Source organism: Sus scrofa, chromosome 7, assembly GCF_000003025.6.
Source record: "Sus scrofa isolate TJ Tabasco breed Duroc chromosome 7, Sscrofa11.1, whole genome shotgun sequence".
Classification (NCBI taxonomy): domain Eukaryota; kingdom Metazoa; phylum Chordata; class Mammalia; order Artiodactyla; family Suidae; genus Sus; species Sus scrofa.
This window is the reverse complement of record NC_010449.5, coordinates 11,239,026-11,247,176: the sequence shown is the minus strand read 5'-3', so window position 1 is coordinate 11,247,176 and position 8,151 is coordinate 11,239,026. Positions and strand designations below refer to the sequence as shown.

Sequence of the window (8,151 nt, the reverse complement as noted above, 5' to 3'; positions counted from 1 at the left end):
TTATCCAGGCTTGTGGAGCCACAGTGTGAGTATAACAGAATAACATACGTGATCCCAGTGACATTGCCTGGGAGTCAGATGTCTTCCCTTCCGTGTGCTCTCTGGGAACAAAGCTTGCCTGAAACTTGAGTTACCCGAGGCACCTGTCTGATCTAAGGTAAAATGGAGCCTCAGAGCAGGAAGAAAGAGCTTAATGACATCACCCAACTCTCACCACTCTTAACATTCTGGTTCACACAAATTTTTTCTTTTCTTTTTGTCTTTTTAGAGCCACATCCACAGCACATGGAAGTGCCCAGGCTCGGGGTCACAATGGCGCTGCAGCTGCCACAGCAATGCAGGATTCACACCTCGTCTGTGACCTGCATCACAGCTCACGGCAATGCCGGCTCCCTAATCCACTGAGTGAGGCCAGGGATCAAACCCACATCCTCCTGGAGACGACGTCGGGTTTTTAACCCACTGAGCCAGAATGGGAACTCCCACACACAGTTTCCTTTTTCAAAAGTGTGTTTTGTTTTCAAGGTTATTTTGCCATTAATTAACATAGGGGAATGGGACAACGTGGATGCCCGAATCTTTTCGTATAATTTTTTACTTGTTGATCCATGGCTGGTATTGGATTCCATTTCTGAAAATCTTCCTGGTGCTCTCTTATTGCATTCCTAGGGGCAAGGCAGTCCCTGGAGCACAGCTCTCTTCCCACCTCACCAGGAACTCAGCCTCTTGGCTCACAAGAGATGTTCCTTCCTTGGCATCTGAGGACCCAAATGCTGGAACCCCTGCCTGCCCAGGAATCATTCCTCTGGATATTTCTTAGGCATTTTTTCCTTTTGTAAACCATGCAATGTTATTTTAGAACAATTCTATTTCCAACGAATTTTTTTTTTTTTTTTAAGATTTGGCTTTAAAAAGATAGGTTTTGGCTATTCAAAAAGGTTACTTATATAAACTGCCTCATTCATTCCTAAGCAAAGGGAATTCATTCATGAGACTGGGAACCTGAGCTCTGTCTTCCAGGGAGGGCTTTGGAACCCTAGAGACTAGAGTTTGAAACCCCTTTACAGGCTGAGGCGGGCCAGGGATGTCCCTTAACCACTCTGTTGCTCCATCTTCAAAAGGCGAGGATAATATGGCCTCACCGAGGTCTTGGAAGGATTAAATGGGATGGTGTCTGCAGAGACCTCGTGGCATCAGGCCCCGGCGACTGCTCATAGGACAGTCTCTTACAATCACAGCAAGGCATTCAGACGGCAAGAGCAGCCGTCCTCTCTTGCTACGAAACATTTGGGTCTAAGTGTCTGAAGTGGTAATCATTCAAAATCTGGCTGTGCGCGTTTTAAATCTGCTCTGCAGAAAGGGCCCGGAGGAGTTAAACAGGAATATCATTTTTAGTTGTTTTGGAGTTTTTCCTCTTTGTTTAACATCAAAGTGGTCTGCAGTCCATTTTGCCAGTTGATACATATTGTTGTACTCACAGAAAGGCTGGAGGAGCTGAGCTGGCTGCCTGATTAGCTGTGACTCCTTTGCAGACTGGCTGAGAGACCAAATGGATTCTACCCCTTTAAGGTTTTAATGATAAGGGGGCGGGGGTGGGGAGACGCTCCTTCCTTTTGGAAGGAGACTCTGTGGAGGCCCCGCTAATAAATCATTTGTTCTCTCTGACTGCACTCTCGCATTCACATGGGCACAGACTCAGATGGTTTCCACTTGAAATTTCTCGTCAAGTGCAAATAGCTCCCAGCCCGAATGGGAGAGGCTTTGAGAGGGGAGGCGCAGCTTGTGACCGGTCCCGGGGACTCACGTGTGGGTGTACAAAGCCTGTGCCGCACAGGAAACGAAGTCAAAGGCTCCCTTTGTCCCCACCCCCTCCCCCCCAAGAGGAGAAAATCAGCCCCAGCGAGGATTTTGGAGCTGGACGGGCTGGCGCGATCCTGGAGAATCACCCCCGAAGCCTGCGCTCTCCCAGGGAACGCTTTGCCAGGCTCTGAAGAAGCTACGCAGGCTCGGGAGGAAAAGCAGCAGCGGAAAGTAACTTGGCTGGAGGGCGGGGGGCGGGGACGGGACCCTCACCTGCCAAAATCTGCTTGGGCTCTTCGGGGTCCTTCTCGCTCCTGGCCTCGGGGGGCGGTGTGGAAGTGGGGGGATGGGGGACACAGTGGCCACGCCCCCTCCGGCTCCCGGGCCTGCCTCCCAGCCGGGTCCATCCTGCGCCGCCGGGGAAGCCGCTGGCCAGGTTCGCGCCCCGCCCCCGCCCCCAAAGGTGTGTAGCTGGGCTACCCGATGGTTAATGCGCGTGTCTGGTGGGCCTTCGCGTAATTTGATTTGCTTGATATCCAGAGTGATTCCCCCCCTCTGCCTTCCTCCTCCCTTTCTTTTCCTGAGTTTGTGGCAGTATTTACCTTAGTTGGTGTTTTGAGTTGATGAATGACACGTGTTTCTTGGTGTTCGTTTCCGCCCAAGTTTTAATTAAATCTTGCACGAGGCTTCTGTAATTATGGATCTGGGTCTCTCTCCCTCATTTTGCGTGTCAGCGTTTCTCAGCGTTCAGAACTTTGCTGGGGTTTCCTTTCTCTCCTCCTCACCATCCAACCCCAGTGCTGATGGGCCAGCGGGAGGCCCCCTTCACTTGCAGCCATCCTTTGGGTTTTATGGTCTGTGATGGTGGCAGCCACATTCTGCTCCTGACCAGTCCATTAGGCTGGAGGGGGATCCCCCTCTCAGAAAGAGGTGCTGGCCTGCTGGAGGAGGGCCGGGCTCGCCCCAGGTCATGGGACACCTGCACAATAACCCCCTCAGTAGATGCTGCCCGGCCTGCTGGAGGGTTCTGCTTCTATCATGAGTGAGGCCACTGCTGTTTACTTGTTCTTCTTCCTTCTTTCTAAGAGCTGTATGGAGGAAGCAGCCTCTGTATGTTCCAGCTGAGAGAATGCCCACACGGCCGAGACAGCAAGAGCAATGGAGTAATGGTCTAGGAAACAGCTGAAGTGAGCCAACCCGGGGTTGCTATCTGCCTGCAAAGCAGCGATAAAAGGAGCGCAAGGCCGTCTGGTTCAATTTTTGGAGGATCCACAGCTATAGGGCCCAGACGTAAGCTGAATGTGCTTCTGAGGTTGCAAAAATTGGCTGTTTCTTTGACCATATTATTCACCTGCCTAACTTACTGCTAGAAAACTGCTAAGGAAGACATTCAGAATTGGAAAAGGAGAAAAAGATCTTAAGCAGCATTGAGAGATATTTTAGTGGTTAAGAGGATGACCTAGGAGTTCCCGTCGTGGCGCAGTGGTTAATGAATCTGACTAGTAAACCATGAGGTTGCCGGTTCGATCCCCGGCCTTGCTCAGTGGGCTAAGGATCTGGCGTTGCCATGAGCTGTGGTGTAGGTTACAGACGCACTAGGATCCCGCATTGCTGTGGCTACAGCTCCAATTCGACCCCTAGCGTGGGAACTTCCATATGCCGTGGGAGCGGTCCAAGAAATGGCAAAAAGACAAAGAAAAAAAAAGAGGATGGCCTTCATGGTTTCGACATGGACTTATTCTCATGACGGTGCTGAAAGTTAGGACACAAATGCCGTGGGGTGTGGTCCTTGCCTGCCCTGACGTAGCTTCACAATCCTGTTGGGGGCAACAAAGCTAACACAGGCATTTAAAACAGTGGCAAGACGGAGTTCCTGCTGGGGCGCATCAGGATCAGCGGCCTCTTTGGAGTCCTGGGACACAGGTTCGATCCCTGGCCTGACACAGTAGGTTAAGGATCCAGTGTTGCCACAGCCTCCTGGTGTAGGTTACAACTGTGTCTCAGATCTGATCCCTGTCCCAGGAACTCTATATGCCATGGAGCTGCAAAAAATAAATGAATATGTAAATAAATGAAACAGTTCCAAGAGGCCAGGCCAGGCTGTGGAGGAGAGGGTGGAGAAGGCACAGGACATAGTCCCTTCCCTCCCCGGCCCTAGGGAGTGCCGGGCCCGGGCGTGTCATTGCTCTGGCCTGGAGTCCTCCTGTGTATTAAAGGAGTCAAATGCAATAATCTCCTCAAGTTCCTTAGAGCCTTGATCTTCAGAATCTAATTACCACCACCAGTCAGTCTAGTGTATAACCCAGCAGTAAAGGGAGGGAGGCAGACGGAGGATGCTGTGAGACCCTGGGTTCGGGAAGGGCTTGTGTCTCCATGAACTGGACGGCTGCAGGAGGAACCTCTGCAGAGCTGGGGCTCAGGCTGGACTTGGAAAAGCCGGCAGGAGACCTAGCGATAATCGCTAATCCTGTGATCGCAAGGTGTGTTTGGAGAACAGGGAGGAGGCCAAACGGTCCCAGCGGTCTGGGAGCGAGAGGGAAGCTGGAAAGTTGGGCTGGGGCCAGCTGGCGGGTGTAGAACTCTGGCCTAAGGAGCTAGAGGCTGAGCTTGTGGGTAAAAGGCGGCCATGGCAGGGCTGATGGAACAGAGGGCAGGCTGCTCTAGGTGTGTTTCTGGGACAGCGTGGAAGCAGCCCAGCCCTCATTTTTGGCACAGGTCCTGTCCCCTCCTTGGCGTCAGAAGCTTCAACTCGCTGCTTTTCCCCACTTGGCGGTGCTCAGTCAACCACCGGCAGAGCACTGGGTCAGAAGACAGGGCAAAAGACAAGGAAGTGATAAACGGGGACAGTGGTAATTGCATTAAATTTTTTTTTATTTTGCTAAAATATACATAGCATAACATTTAAATTGTAGCCACCTTTAGGGATACAATTTGCTGGTAAGTCCACTCACATTGTTATACCACGGTCACCACCATCCCTTTCCAGAACTTTTTTTATCATCTCAAATAGAAACTCTGTACCTGTTAAACAACAACTCCCCATTCCTCCCTCCTCCCCTGCCCCTGGGAACCACATTCTACTTGCTGTTTCTATCAATTTGCCTGTTTTAGGTACTGCAGATGAGTAAATTCATACAATGTTTGACCTTTTGTGTCTGACTCATTTTGCTTAGTACAGTATCCTTGAAGTTTATCCATTTGTGCATCAGAACTTCATGCCTTTTCAAGGCTGCATCATATTCCATTGTATATTTATACCACATTTTGCTTATCCATTCATCTGTTGAGTGACACTGGGGGGGGGCTTTCACTTTTTTTTTTTTTTTTTTTTTGTTGTCTACATGATTTATTAGCACTAGTTTGACAAAATCAATGAGAAAGTTAATATGCCTGGAGTTCCCATCGTGGCACAGTGGTTAATGAATTGACTAGGAACCATGAGGTTGCAGGTTTGATCCCTGGCCTTGCTTAGTGGGTTAAGGATACAGCATTACCATGAGCTGTGGTGTAGGTTGCAGACACGCTCAGATCCTGCATTGCTGTGGCTCTGGCATAGGCCAGTGGTTACAGCTCCGATTGGACCCCTAGCCTGGGAACCTCCATATGCCACGGGAGCAGCCCTAGAAAAAGCAAAAAAAGACCAAAAAAAAAAAAAAATGCCTAATGAAAGTGGACTCAACACTCATATATATACTACAAATGCTTCTCTCATTACTACCTTCTTTACAGTGGCACAAGTACCTCCAAAATGCCTCCCCAGACATTCCCCCATAAGAATTCATAAAAATACATAAAGCCATAAAGTATCAGGGGAAAAATTATTATAAATCCTCCTGGAGTGGGAAAGGCTTTTTAAAATAGGAACTAAATAAAAATGGATATATTAACTATACAAATATTTTAAACACCATAAACAAGGTAAACAAATGACAGTTGGAAAAAATTATTTGTAAGACACACACAGCCAATTTCCCTTCGCCACCCCCACCCCCGAGACTTTTCAGTCACTAACAAAATGAAAAATTTAGAAGAAATACAATTTGCAATGTGTCAGAATCTACTAAAATGGTCCTAAAAATTAAAAATGAATGGAATCTATAAGCGCAAAGAGAACAAAAGAACAGATAGAAAGTATGACATAAGTTTTAGAAGCTGGCAATTACCTACCCGAAGGAGAGCGAAAAAGCAAAACTGTTTGCCCTATACAACCTTGGAAAGGTTAGTTAGGGTATATGGCAAGACCAAAAAAATTTTTTGTTGTCAGTCTCTGAACACAGACCTCGAGATCCCCTTCTTCAGCTCTACACAGCCAGTTCATGCACAACTTGAAATATTTTTGCTAGTGTGGACATACACATTCAAAACACTGAGTTTTCAATTTGGAAAGTTAATTCTAAAGAATATGTTTTTAGAGTTCCCATCGTGGCTCAGTGGTTAGCAAATCCGACTAGGAACCATGAGGTTGCAGGTTCGATCCCTGGCCTTGCTCAGTGGGTTAAGGATCTGGCATTGCCGTGAGCTGTGGTGTAGGTCACAGACGCGGCTCAGATCCCGCGTTGCTGTGGATGTGGCATAGGCCAGTGGCTACAGCTCTGATGAGACCCCTAGCCTGGGAACGTCCATATGCTGCAGGAGCGGCCCTAGAAAAGGCAAAAAGACCAAAAAAAAAAAAAAAATGTATATGTATGTTTTCAAGTCTTTATAATAAATACTCAGAGTTTAGGTAACAAGGAAATATCACGGTATGCCTTCACATGGTCATGGAAGATTCTGTGACATACCTCCCTTCATCCTTTCCAAATTACCCCAATAGTCCCAAAACCGCATTTTTTCTAGATCCCAAAATGTCACTTTCTGGATCAATCACATCACATACTCCTTTGTTCTTAGAAAATAAGAGACTGGACTAGAAAATCTCCTGGACTAATATTTTACCATAGAAGGGTATTTCAAAGCAAAAGCTAACTTTATGAAATTTTAAAATTTGTCTTCAAAGGCCAGTCACACCATTATAACCACATACATACGGCTTTTTTCTTCCTAAGTTCTCCTTAGGGAGAAAAAAAAAATCAAAAAACCTCCCAAATTATGAACTCCACTTTCCGTCATTCCAACAAATCCATTTTTTTAAATAAGTCCACTACAGAATTCAAACCATGCATCCATGCCTTTTATTATGTATAGGTTTTAAAAGTTATTTCTGCATTTTCTTCATACACAGGCAGAAAGTGTACTGTTTAGCAGCATATGGGAACTTGCAAATCTGATCACTGCCTAGGGAGGGAAAATTCTGCCTACAGCAGGCTTACCCAGGAGGCCAGTCCATCTGCCCGCCTCCAAGAACATGGCGATGAACATGATAGACAGACTGTCCCCCATCTGAACCTTCCATCACTCCATCCGATAACCCTTCTTTCAGGCCCAGGTCAGCGGCACATTTCTTGCCGACCATCATTCAATGTCCAAGGAGGCTTTCACCGTCGTCCTCTGCGGCAGAATCTGAGATGTGCATTTCTTGGCTATCGCCAGAAAATGTGTTGGCGCTCGAGGGGAGATGTCATGGAAAGCAAGACACTGAGCATCCTCAGAAGCGATTTTGGCCGGCATTTCCTTGCCAATGACCTTCCCGAAGATCGTATCGCCACCAGGCCCGGCGGCCTGAGCCTTGGCAATCCCATCTGCCATCTCGGCCTCCCTCCCTCCCCTTTTGGTTATGGTGAATGATGCTACATTTGAAATTTGGCTGAGAAAGGCGTACCTTCCAGGCACTAAAAAACCATTTTTCTACACAGAACTTTGAGCAACTGAAGGACTCACAGACGACTCGGGGGGGTGAGTTGGGTGACTTGGGGGAGGGACCTGAGGGCTGAGAGGCAGGATGGCTAGAATGGCCTTTTTGATGGCGCCTCAAAGCTCGGAATAAGGTGATGAGCCAAGGTCTTGGCAGAAGGCAGGAGCCTCCTCTGGGGGGAGGCAGAGGTTTAGCCTCCGTCTCTGCACCTGCCCCTGCGTTGCCGCTGCTTCCTCTCCTGCCCCTCAAACGAATCTGTTCTCAAAGAAGCATTATTATTATTATTGGTCTTTTTGTCTTTTGGGGGCCGCACCCATGGCACATGGAGGTTCCTGGGCTAGAGGTCTAATCAGAGCTGTTCCTGCTGGCCTACGCCATAGCCACAGCAATGCCGGATCCTTAACCCACTGAGCAAGGCCAGGGATCGAACCCTCAACCTCATGATTCCTAGTCTGACTCATTTCCACTGCACCGCGACAGGAAGTCCAAAGAAGCATTATTTGTTGGAATAAGCACCCACTGACTTTCAACTAATTTGTTCTTTCTCTCAGGAGTATCTG

General features: G+C 48.1%; 1 long non-coding RNA gene and 1 pseudogene across 1 annotated transcript; one reads left to right on the top strand and one right to left on the bottom strand.

The window, feature by feature from the left end:
* LOC110261782 lies at positions 450-4,950 on the top strand. Its single transcript, XR_002346319.1, has 2 exons — positions 450-2,031; positions 2,887-4,950. It is a non-coding gene; the product is annotated as an uncharacterized LOC110261782 (long non-coding RNA).
* On the bottom strand, positions 6,581-7,907 carry LOC100739462 (annotated as a pseudogene).